Below are 13,584 nucleotides of genomic sequence, written 5' to 3'. Positions count from 1 at the left end.
GAGGCCTGTGACACCCTCAATTCCTTCTTTTTAGATAAAATCACGAAAATTAAAAAATCTATCCCTCCCCCTCCCCAGGCACCTTCATCACCTTCCTGCACTAATAATTCCTCGATTTTTTCTTCTTTTCCGTCCCTTGACCCCGCTTCTCTAGCAGAATTGGCTACCCGGGTAAAATCTGGCTCTCCGAATGATTGCTGCCCGCCATCTGTCCTATGGAGCATATGTCTGAACCTACCCGACTGCATCCTACCTCTACTTAATGGGGCACTCAACAGTGGCATTGTTCCGACTTCCTTCAAGGAAGCCATTTTAGTGCCTCTCCTCAAGAAACCTGGCGCCGACCCCGCGGAGCCCTCGAACTACCGTCCCATCTCCCTCCTTCCGTATTTTTCAAAATTGATGGAGGCCCACGTTACCCGGTGCCTGTCAAACTTCATTGAAACATTCAATCACCTTGAGCCTAATCAAGCTGGTTTCAGACCTGCCCACTCTACGGAGCATGTTATCCTGGCAGCTCTGGACACACTCAGGAACAACGCGGACATTGGGTCCCCTCAAGCCCTCGTCCTCCTGGACCTATCAGCCGCGTTCGACACGGTGGACCATAACATCCTTCTCCACCGTGTCGAGCAGGCTGGCATCCAGGGCACCGCCCTCAGTTGGGTCAAGTCCTTCCTTACTGGAAGAACACAGGCGGTCCGCCTGGGGCCCTACACTGCCACTAAAACCCCCACGTTCTGCGGAGTCCCCCAGGGTTCCTCTTTATCGCCACTCTTATTTAATCTATATCTCCGGCCTTTGATCCAATCCCTCCATAAATGGAACATCGTCGCTTATAACTACGCTGACGATCTACAGATTATTCTTCCGCTCAATTCACCTCATGCCATTAATACGTTTCATGCAGTCATGGTCCACATCCAATGCTGGATGAACCAGAATCAATTGAAACTTAACCCCGGGAAAACTGAGCTCCTCCTTCCTGGACTCAGTCACGCTTACTGGGGCCCGCAGTTCTGGCCCCTGGAGCTAGGCTCCCCCCCAATCCCGGTGAAAGCAGTAAAGAGTCTGGGAGTGATCATTGACGCTGAACTTTCCCTCAGAGCTCAGGTGGGCTCAGTAATATCTTCTTGCATGTACCAGCTTCGGAAGATTCGCAAAATTCGTCACTTACTTCCCCCCGCTGCACTTACCCAAGTTGTCATCTCACTTGTGCTCTCCCGTCTGGACTTTTCTAACTCTATTTACCATGGTCTCCCATCATCCCTGACACATCGTCTCCAAGTTGTCCAGAACCAAGCGGCCCGCTTAATTTTTAATACCCCCAGATGGCAGTCAGCCAAACCCTTGCTTCACAGCCTTCATTGGCTTCCAATAGATCAAAGGGCAGCTTTTAAGGTGGCATGTCTTACTTTCAAAGCCCTCCACTGCTCTGGCCCTCTGTTTGTAAAATCTCTTATCCGTCCCTACTGCCCACAGCGTGATCTCCGATCTGCCCATCGCCACCTGCTAGCCACACCCAAAATTAGAACTAAGAAGCTCGGCGGTCGCCGGTTCTCTCATCTAGCCCCTAGACTCTGGAACCCCCTTCCTCTCTCCCTCAAATCCTCCTCTTCTCTCACGAACTTTAGAAAATTACTCAAAACTCACCTTTTCCCTCTTCCTATCTAGAATACCGCTTCTCTTGCTTCCCCTCATCTACTCTGTCTTTCAGCGCCAGGAAGCCTCGGCGACAGTGCGCTTTACAAATTGCACTTAAGATAAGATAAGATAAGAACAGCACATTTGCATGGTATCCCAGCTAGTAACAGGTGCTCCCCTTTAACTGTCTGTTCTATCTACATTGGATAAGGCCGACGTTGCAAAGCGAAATAACATTCAAAATATAGGGGAGCCAGTTCCCCTCTATCATATGGGATCTAAAGGCGTTTAGTCTAATCCTTGTTATGCAAGCGCTGAGGTAGAATCAATATCTTCAGTAAGGATGAAGCTTCTTTCAAAATGTAATCCACCAGTTTATATCACCCAAAACTGTACCCAGCTTCATTAATATATATCCTACCTGTTGGAGGTGAACGTAATACCTACAAATGTCAATGTTTTTGGTTGCCAATGTAATCCCAATGGCAGGAGCTGGTTCTCACCGAAACAGGCCAATGTTCACAGTGGGAATATCCATGACTTGTTCCAGCTAGTCCTCACACATAACAAAGTGTGCCGAACATACACCACATTTTTGTCTTGGTCTTTGCACCTGTTTAGGTGTATGGGTTACTTTAAAATGACGTATTTCGCTTAAAAAATGATGTATATCGCTTAACTATATATCGAGTAACTCTAAAGTAACTTGTTTTGACAGGAAAATACTGGTGTCCCTTTATATTTTTGTTGATTGAACATGTCCGAACCTGATATATAGTCAAGTATACAGATGCATAGATCAATAAACTATTAGGACATCCATCCCGATTAAGTAAAGAGCCAACAGTTCATGCAGTAACCAATTCGGATAAAGTGGAAAAGTTTAAACACCTGAAGAAAAAGAACCTAAGAACACAATTACACGCACACGTGTTACTAGAACACCTGAAGAACACCACAACACCACTAGATCTGCAAATTAGAAATATACCTGTTATCTTCATTTTTGATAAAGCTGTTAGTACAGATGTCAATCTACGACATGATACATGTATATTCAAACACGAGATCAAGTCACTGTTGTCAAAATCTCCCGAGATGACCTCTCCATCAGCCCAGAGTATGAAATACGTGGTCAGGCAGGCCCTGCAACCTAGGTCTACAGCTACTGATTAACAGATCCCAGGTGGGGTGGCACATAACCAGCCGGACAAACACACAAACAGAAAAAAAACAGATTAGTCCCATAGATAGGCAGCAACACCACAATAGTCCCAGGTGATTAGCCCCAATAAAGCACATATGGCCATAGGGGTGCAGCATTCCTAAAAAAACAAAGTCAGATGCCACATGCAGATAGGAACACTCAATCGGAGCACAACATACACAGTACACATGGAGGGCAGAAAAAGAAGTAGGAAAGACAAAACAAAGGACAGAAAAAGTAGTTGAAAAAGGCAAAACAGAGGGCAGAAAAATGAGCAGAAAAGGCAAAACAGAGCAAGAAGCAAGCAGAGGAGCTACAAACAGAGGGCAGCAGGTAGACAATCAGAAGTTCGTAGCGGACTACAGGTAAGCTGGACATGAGGACTGTCGCAAAGGGAGCAGGCATGAGTACCTGCTCAATGGGATTATGCTGCGGCCTCCATTAAGTAGGTGCTGGTGGGAGGGCGGGGTGCTGGGTGGCGGAAGGAGGAAACGGCAGGAGGTGGGAAACAGAGGGAAAAAGGAAGGAACAAGCAGAAAAATACAACACACAGGGCAGAAAAATGAGTAGAAAAGGCAAAACAGAGAGAAGAATAACGAGTAGAAAAGGCAAAACAGAGCAGAAGAGGCTAAAACGGAGGGCAGAAAAAGGAGCAGAAAAGGCAAGAGGGCAGAAAAAAATAACAGAAAAAACAAAACAGTGAGCAGAAAAATTAGCAGACAAAGGCAAAACAGAGGGCAGAAAAATGAGCAGGAAAGGAAAAACAGAGGGCAGAAAAACGAGCAGAAAAGGCAAAACAGAGTGAGAAATGAGCAGAGGAGGCACAAACAGATGGCAGCAGGTAGACAGGCAGCAGAGGGTAGCTGGATAGCAGAACTGTTGCAGGGGCAGCCTGTATGAGGACCTGCTCAATGGTGTTGCACTGTGAGACATTTTCAGAATTACTATGAGAAAGATTAAGGCAGACATGCTGAGAATGAGAGGGGCTTATATTCAGAAATAGAAGCCATACAGAGTACTGAAGGTAAGCACAGGGTTAATCTGAAGAAAGAAATTAGAGGATTTATTTGGAGGTAAGTCAAGGTTATTGTTCCATGCAGGATTTCAGAATTATAGCGGTAGAAGCCTTTATGAGATCACAAGCAATCTGAAAAAGTAAGCTGTAGAAAGAAACAGCTTTTTATATAGTGCTCCATGTTTTGGCCACACGTGTTACTAGAACACCTGAAGAATAACACAACACCACTAGGTCTGCAGATTAGAAATATACCGGTTATTTCCAGTTTTGATAAAACTGTTAGTATTGATGTCAATCACTGTTGTCAAAATCTCCCGAGATAACCTCTCCGTCAACCCAGAGTAAGAAATACATGGTCAGGCAGGCCCTGCAACCTAGGTGTGCAGCTCCAAGGTGGGGTGGCACGTAACCAGCCAGACAAACACCCGAACAGAAAAAACCCAGATTAGTGCTATAGATAGGCAGCAACACCACAATGGTCCCAGGGGATTAGCCCCAATAAAGCACATATGGCCAGAGGGGTGCAGTGTTCCTAAAACACCATAAAGTCAGATGCCACATGAAGATAGGAACACTCAATCAGAGCACAACACACACAGTACAAACAGAGGGCAGAAAAGCAAGTAAGAAACCCAAAACATAGGACAGAAAAACTAGCTGAAAAAGGCACAACAGAGGGCAGCAAAACAAGCAGAAAAGGCAAAACAGAGCAAGAAACAAGCAGAGGAAGTACAAACAGAGGGCAGCAGGTAGACAATCAGAAGTGGGTAGCGGACTACAGGCAAGCTGGACAAGAGAACTGTCACAGGGGGAGCTGGCACGAGTACCTGCTCAATGGGGTTATGCTGCGGCCTCCATTAAGTAGGTGCTGGTGGGAGGGCAGAGTGCTGAGTGGGGAATGAGGAAATGGCAGGAGGTGGGAAACGGAGGGCAAAAGGGAGAAACAAGCGGAAAAATGCAACACAGAGGGCAGAAAAATGAGTAGAAAAGGCAAAACAGAGAGCAGAATAATGAGCGAAAAAGGCAACAAAGAGCAGGAGAGGCCAAAACAGAGGGCAGAAAAAGGAGCAGCAAAGGCCAGAGGCCAGAAAAAATAGCTGAAAAAACAAAACAGTGAGCAGAAAAATTAGCAGAAAAAGGCAAAACAGAGGGCAGAAAAATGAGCAGGAAAGGCAAAACAGAGGGCAGAAAAACTAGCAGAAAAAGGCAAAACAGAGTGAGAAATAATCAGAGGAGGCACAAACAGATGGCAGCAGGTAGACAGTAGGCCTGGGTGGTAAATTACGTTCCGATTGCGGAATTTGTGGAATTTGGGTAATTTCGTGTTGCGCGGCTTCACAGAATTTTTTGCTTGTTTGCGCTTTCAAAATGCGTGTTCGGGAGATATTTCCCCCCGAGCACGCAAACAGCATTCGTGAACAGGAAAAAAGCATCGCGAATGGGCGGAACAAGCGATTCCCCGTGTTCGCGGAACTCTGCGTGCTCGCGAAGATTTTTTACCGTTTCGCAGAGCTTTGCGTAGAGCGACTATGCACATTCTGCCTACCCCTAGTAGACAGGCAGCAGAGGGTAGCGGATTGCGGGCAAGCTGGATAGTAGAACTGTTGCAGGGGCAGCTGGTACGAGGACCTGCTCAATGGTGTTGCACTGTGAGATATTTGCAGAATTACAATAAAAGAGATTAAGGCAGACATGCTGAGAATGAGAGGGGCTTATGTTCAGAAATACAAGGCATACAGAGAACTGAAGGTAAACACAGGGTCAATCTGAAGAAAGAAATGAGAGGAATTATTCGGAGGTAAGTCAAGGTTATTATTTCATGCAGGGTTTCAGAATTATAGTGGTAGAAGCCTTTATGACATCACAACCAATCTGAAAAAGTAAGCTGTAGAAAGAAACAGCTTTTTATATAGTGCTCCATGTTTTGGCCAGACAGGTTAAACATGTGGATCCTTCTGAACACATCATTTAAACATTAAGAGTTTCGGCCTGCTATTGCCAACCCTACAACAACCTTTTAAAACATTTTCTGGTGTATCACAACCTTGGTACAGGGTATGTAAATTGCACAATGGGACTTGGTACAGAAAAAGAAAGACTCATTTAATGATCTTCACTCACTATTTCACACAGTCACTAATCAAGTTATTTGCAACTGGCTGAGAACATCTTGTAGTTCAGATTTATACTATTTTACCTAATCCTGCTTGTTAGACCTCGCTTTTCCAGTGGGTTTATCCCCAGACTTTTTGCTTTTTGGCCTCCAGTTTTGGACCTTGTTTTTGTTGGTTTTATGACTCTGGACACTTTACCACTGCTGATCAGTGCTAAAGTGCACATGCTCTCCCTGTAAATTGTGTTGGTGGATTGGTGATTCCATGATTAGCACATTTGATTTACTGGTAAGTCTCTAGTACAGTGCACTGTGTGTGCCCAGGGCCTGTAATTCAATTGCTGCAAGTGTGCCTGCAGCACTGATTGTGCCACCCACATGAACAGCCTGTAAATGTAACTCAGACCTGCAACTGCAGTGTCTGTGCACAGTTTGGCACTGCCATGTCAACCTGGCAAGTGCACCCACTTGCTGGGCCCTAACCTTCCCTTTTCTTACATGTAAGACACCCCCTAAGGTACCCCAGAGGTAGCCCCATGGGCAGGGTGCAGTGTATGTGAAAGCAGTGGTGGCTCGCAGATAGAGTGCAGGGGGGCGGTGGGGCGAGGTGGGGGATGGGCAAGGTGGTGGGGTAGTCGACTCAGACATACGACGGAATGGACTAAACTAAGTAAATAAATAAATAAAACTATTTACCTTCCCCTCGCTGCATCTCCAAGTTGTCACTCTGCACAAAGGCTGTGTCTGCAAAACAGCAAGAAAAGTCATTTGAAAAAATGAAACTACCCCAACCGGTTCTGAGTATACAAAACATAATAATGTTTGTCTATTTATATACTGTTTAAAATACTACTCCACGTTTCAGAAAAATGAATTCATGTTTATAAGCACACATGCTATTTGAAGTATGAACGTAGTATGGTTTTATAAATATTGTAAAGTTGCAGCACAGCATTGTACCTTCTCCTTATGCAAGGAACCTGTAAGAAGTTGGGTTGTTAGTAGGGAATGGAGCCTAGCTTAGGAAAGTAGAGGATGCGGCCAAACTGCTAGAACATTCGACCTCAACGCTGGGAAACTGGGTTTGAGCCTTTGCAGGGACGCTCAACATTCTGTGATTCTGGGTAAATCTCTTACTCTCCCAGTGCCTCACAAAATGAATGTGTCCATCTGTAACACAACTGGTGCTCATGTAAAGCGCTCTGAAACCTTACGGTCAAGTTTGTGTTTTTTAAACTCCCCCTAAAAAAACAACACAATCCTTGTCAAGGTGAACCACAGAAGTCACCAAATTAGCCTATGCTTAACCCCCTGGTAGCTTGACCCAAAGCAAACAGGTTTAATTTAGCAGCAATGTGTAAAATATATATATATATATATATATATATATATGGCCCGAAACGCGTCAGGCATTGCAACGAATCCGAATATAATGACAAGCTGCACGCGTTAATAAAGAGCCTTTGTCCCAGCTACCTGTTGTTGTGCGCGTCCTCGACTCTTTGGACAAAACCTGTTTCTATATTTACGGCTGTCCCGCCGTGAGGTACGCTGCCGCCACACAATTTTGAATGGAGCTGCAGGGGCACCGAACTGTTCATCGCCCCGCTGCAGCAACAACAGGGAAGCAGCTTGCCTTTTGTGTTTGGGAGCCCACTGGTGGGCATTGCATGAAGAATTTTCCCTGAAATGAATTCTTTGTTAATCTACAGGAAATCGAGGATGCTTCTGGACTACACATCCCAGCATGCAGTTTTACAAAAACGAACTCACCTGCGAGAGCTCAACGAGGGGCGCCAAGTTAAATCTAAGCTGGGTTGTTGGCGACTTTGAAGCCTTCTTTGTTTCCTGCCACAGCCTGTGAACAAGGGCCGAGGTTGGCCCGAAACGCGTCAGGCATTGCAACGAATCCGAATATAATGACAAGCTGCACGCGTTAATAAAGAGCCTTTGTCCCAGCTACCTGTTGTTGTGCGCGTCCTCGACTCTTTGGACAAAACCTGTTTCTATATTTACGGCTGTCCCGCCGTGAGGTACGCTGCCGCCACACAATTTTGAATGGAGCTGCAGGGGCACCGAACTGTTCATCGCCCCGCTGCAGCAACAACAGGGAAGCAGCTTGCCTTTTGTGTTTGGGAGCCCACTGGTGGGCATTGCATGAAGAATTTTCCCTGAAATGAATTCTTTGTTAATCTACAGGAAATCGAGGATGCTTCTGGACTACACATCCCAGCATGCAGTTTTACAAAAACGAACTCATCTGCGAGAGCTCAACGAGGGGCGCCAAGTTAAATCTATGCTGGGTTGTTGGCGACTTTGAAGCCTTCTTTGTTTCCTGCCACAGCCTGTGAACAAGGGCCGAGGTTGGCCCGAAACGCGTCAGGCATTGCAACGAATCCGAATATAATGACAAGCTGCACGCGTTAATAAAGAGCCTTTGTCCCAGCTACCTGTTGTTGTGCGCGTCCTCGACTCTTTGGACAAAACCTGTTTCTATATTTACGGCTGTCCCGCCGTGAGGTACGCTGCCGCCACACAATTTTGAATGGAGCTGCAGGGGCACCGAACTGTTCATCGCCCCGCTGCAGCAACAACAGGGAAGCAGCTTGCCTTTTGTGTTTGGGAGCCCACTGGTGGGCATTGCATGAAGAATTTTCCCTGAAATGAATTCTTTGTTAATCTACAGGAAATCGAGGATGCTTCTGGACTACACATCCCAGCATGCAGTTTTAAAAAAACGAACTCACCTGCGAGAGCTCAATGAGGGGCGCCAAGTTAAATCTATGCTGGGTTGTTGGCGACTTTGAAGCCTTCTTTGTTTCCTGCCACAGCCTGTGAACAAGGGCCGAGGTTGGCCCGAAACGCGTCAGGCATTGCAACGAATCCGAATATAATGACAAGCTGCACGCGTTAATAAAGAGCCTTTGTCCCAGCTACCTGTTGTTGTGCGCGTCCTCGACTCTTTAGACAAAACCTGTTTCTATATATATGTATATACAGTAATAAACTGAAAAACAACACAAGACAAATTCCCAAACCAATTTAGAAAATTCATGAAATTTAAAAAAATAAACTAATACCATAACAACAAAAATCCAATCACTGGAAACAGAGATTATGGAATTTTAGAGATTTGATTGAAGATAGCACGAAGGAGCAGAAAGCACCACTCGCAGTTATCTTAGCGCCCCAGACCATGAAAAGTTACAAGTTCAGGCTGATCGCGATGAAGCGCAGGCCATATACAGGGATCAGGTTAGTCCGCCAAAGAGTTACCTTCTTAAGTCCAGCACAAAGAGTTCCTTTCACGTTGGAGGAAGCTGGGAGGAGGAGGCTTTCATATGAGGTAAGGTTTTGTGGACATTCTTTGCTGTAGCGCGAAAATGTCAGCTTTCTAAAAGTAGTATTTTCATAATTGCCACTCAAAATTTTACCACTATTAAAGAGGATTTTAAATTATAATTAAGTTTCGCATACACAGAATATCCCTATCTGCTCCCAAACAGAAATTAACATTCATTAGGTGTAATAAGGTAACCCACTGCTAGTCAATGGGAGGGATAGGCCTTACAACAGTGAAAAGTGACTTTAGGCACTTTTCTACATATACGTAAGTACACAAGTCCTAATTTTTAAATGCAATACCCCCTTCCCTACCTACGGTCTACCTTAAGGGTGGCTTATACGTATTAAAAATGAAGAACAAAAGAAGTTTACGCCAATCAAAAATTTTACTTTACCAGGTCAAAAAGGCAGGTTAAAACTGCACACAAAGGTTGCAGTAACAGGACTGAGACATGTTTTACAGTGGTGCTTTACTGGGTGGCACAATGAGAGCTGCAGCCCACTAGTAGCATTTAATTTACAGGCCCTGGGAACAGGTAGTATCATTTACAAGGGACTTACAAGTAAATGAAATGTGCCAATTAGTTGTAGTCCAGTTTTACGATGCTTGAAAGAGAGAGCAAAAGTCCCTTAGCACTGACTAGCAGGGTAAAGTACACAGGGTCCTTATGCCAGCAAAAGTTCCGCAAAAATCAGGGGGAGAAGGCAAAATGTTGGGTGAATACCACGCTAAGGATGTTAAGTCTAACAGTACCATCCTTCCAAAATAAACAGCATTTTTATAATATGTTACATTTTATTTTTTATTATTATACATATCAGTCAGAGCCGTATATAGTGCTTTTAATAACAATAGTGGATGTTACTCAATACGGCTGTTCCGGATTTACTGTCATCGTATGGATGAAAGCCTGAGCGGCTCTAAGCTAAAGACGCCCATCTGTCATCTGCAAGAAGTAAACTGGCGGAGACATTTTTATGGGTCTGGTTGCATGCAGCGCTTATATAATGGGAGCAGCTCTTTAACGCAGGGTGCCTGTGAGTGGAAGTGGGGTACCTGTGTCTTACTTTGCTTGGATTTTTTTGGCAAGCACCGGTGTTCAATGACGTCTAATATTGAACTCCTGGCATTGTGGCACCTTGGCAACTGCTTAACGGTTGTTGGGGATTTTTGTGCATTTATATCTTCATGTGCGAAAATCATGTATATAAACACTCAATTTTGGGAGTGAGCCAGAGATCTGTCCTATGCTGCTAGGGATGCTGTCCGTTTCTCTCCTCATTTTGTTGTCCACTTGGGAATTTGAATATTTTGCACTTCTCTGTAATGCCCTATTTGCTGAGAGCCTTCATGACATTGAATCTGAACTGCATTTCTTTAAATTTCTATAATAAATCTTTTACAATGTTCAGTTGTTAAATAACTCAGTTACTGAGTAGGCCCTTTTACTTCATTGACTGCTTTTGCAAACATTTTCACGTGGTAGGAGTTACCTTACCTCCTGAAACTGAGGTTTAACACTGTCTCCAATTCATTGAAATGTTGAAGTAAACTTTTTATGTGTCAAATTTGTGAGGTCCCCCACACCCACAAATTTGTGATAGCAGAGGTTTTTGCAAATTAAGAGCACCTCCTTTCTACTTTAGAGATCTCCCTTTTTTGTCCTGGGGACTTGGCTGGCTGTTTCCCCAGTGATAGTGGATTTTCTGGAGTAGAAATTTCTGGTGGATTTTTCTGGGATCCAAGTTGCAGTGCTGTTCTTGTTCCTAAACATAGTGGATTGTAAGTAGGAACAGAGCGGAACGATTCTTGTGTTTGAGAGTGTTCTAGAGTATTATTGAAGTGTCGAGTTTTGCAATGTGTGATGGATTGTTACGCTGCGTGTGAAGGTTTTACTTATGCAATATTGATTTTGGTTTCAATTAGTGGATCGATCACTGTGCTTTTGATGTACTTATCTAGTGATGTATGGTCTGATTATTACGTTGCTGTTTCTCGGCCACGGCAGTGATAGAACATTTGAAAAAGAAGGTGCCGAAGAAGGAAATTAACTGGTCGTTTTGAGAGTCGGAGGAGTCCGTTCATGCCTATTATGAGGGGGTTCATGAAGATTTTCAAGAAGCACGGTGGAGTTGAAGATCCCAAGAGAAATAGTGCTAGCAGTTTTGTTTCTGCTTTTGTTCTGGGTTTGGATACTGAACTTATATATAGTAGAGTGTGATGTGCTGGCAGAATAAGAGTATTGAGGAGATCCTGAAATAAGCTAATTACAATAGTGCCTGATTTGATGCAAAGCATAAAAAGATCAAAGAGAAGTTGAAGGTTGCCCAAACAAAGCAGTTTCAGAGAAGTGCAAGGAATCAGATGATGGATTCTGGTTTAGGGTTCGTGTTGTTTGACAATACTGGAATGAATGGAACTCATTCAATGCAAGGTGTGAGAATGGGAAATGAAACAGTACAGATGCAAAGTTGTGGAAAAGAATTTGAGAATAAATCTGAAATTAATGCAAAAATAGATATACTGAAAATGAGCATTGCTTGTCATTTCTGATGTAAAATTGGCAACTGGAAGCAGGAATGGCGGACACATGCTGGTGATTATCAATTTGTTTTCTAAGTATCCAGAGGTGGTGATTATTGACTCAATAAAGGCAAGTCAGACAGTGCCCTGTATTGAGAAGATCATGACTACCCATGGGTTACTGAGAGAACTCTGTACGAATAATGGGCTCATGTTCTCCAGACAAGGCTTAGCAGTGTACCTGCAGTCCAGAGGTATCATTCATTGGGTATCACTCCTCAATGGTCCCAAGCTAAAGGAGAGGCCAAACGCTTCATGAGAACTCTCAATAAGGTCATCCAGATAGCGCTAGCTGATCAGCAGAACATGGAATGTGCCCTGTATTCGTTCCTACGAGAATACCGACTCATACCGCATGCCATGACAAAGGTGAGTCCCAATGCACTCTGCATTAACAGACCAGTGGGTGATACAATTCCTTACCTTTCCAAGCCCTTGGCTTCTAGAGTCAATGTGGTAAGATGTTGTGCCAGCGTAAGGTACAAAACATCTACGAAAAGGAGAGCCCGGTCGAAACACCTGCAGGATGGGAATCTTGTACTTGTCAAGGATCAGCATCCCGGAAGCAAATTTAGCCTTCCATTTGAGGTTGATCCATGGAGGGTCAGCGTCACTCGAGGGACAATGATAACTGCTAAAAGAGGAGATGATACTCTCGTCAGGAATGAAGCACTCTTCAAACGGTACATGCCAGGTGCCAATACCTAGGAAACTGATGATCGGTCTTCCCATGCTGTGGAGAGCGGCAGTGATGAGGTCAGCCATTCTGTCCCTGATGGGCTGTCGTCTGAGTTCAATAGTCGAAGTCCAGAACATAAGAGCCTAATGAGGGTGAGACTGAGAGCAACCTAAAAGAGGGTGCATCTGAAGGTACTCCTTGACAAAACGGAGACGTGGTGGTGGACAGTTCTGCAGTTAGTCGTAGTGTGGTGGCCAGATATCATTTCAGACTGAACCCAGTGGTTTTCAGTAGATTTCAAGACTTTTTGCTCAACTGATCCTGATAGATGGGCAGCCTGTCAGTCCATGAAGCAGATCGCAGTCCAGGAGGTAATGAGACAGAATATTGAGGCCAATAAATTCAAACTACATGAATATCGAGTTGGAAATATCGTGGAGTGGAAATATCAAGTGCAAGAATATCGTTGTCAAGAATATCGATTTGAAGGTAAGTAATATTGAATTAAAAAATATAGAAGTCATTAATATAGTCGTTTAAAACATCAACTTTTTTGTTAGTGTTATGTATTTTAGTATACATTTTAACCGTATGTGATGTATTTTTTTCTATAAGAATTATTTATGTTTTTTAATATATGTTTTACATTTTTAATAGTTATCAATTTTATTTTAATCAAATTTTGCTTTTTTTTTAGTTATGTAGCGGGTTATGCGTGTATAGGGAAATAGGGTGGGAAGTAATTTAATTATAATGAACATCACACCCAGGAAGTCAAGCAGTACCCCAGCAAACACACATACACCCAACACAACACCCACAGATGCACAAGTCTGGGACACAAAAGTGGAAACAGCTTGACCAGAGGACTGGCCAGCACAGACAGTTGAACTGCACATGAGCAACCATGACTGCTGAACAGTACTACAACAACACATATAAATAATTGGGGAAATGTCATGAGTGGCACAGTGCTCCTGGCCAAAGATCTGCA

The sequence above is a fragment of the Triturus cristatus genome, chromosome 6 (assembly GCF_964204655.1).
Source record: "Triturus cristatus chromosome 6, aTriCri1.1, whole genome shotgun sequence".
NCBI classification, from domain to species: Eukaryota; Metazoa; Chordata; class Amphibia; order Caudata; family Salamandridae; genus Triturus; species Triturus cristatus.
The sequence above is the reverse complement of the archived record's forward strand: the minus strand, read 5'-3'. Positions refer to the sequence as shown.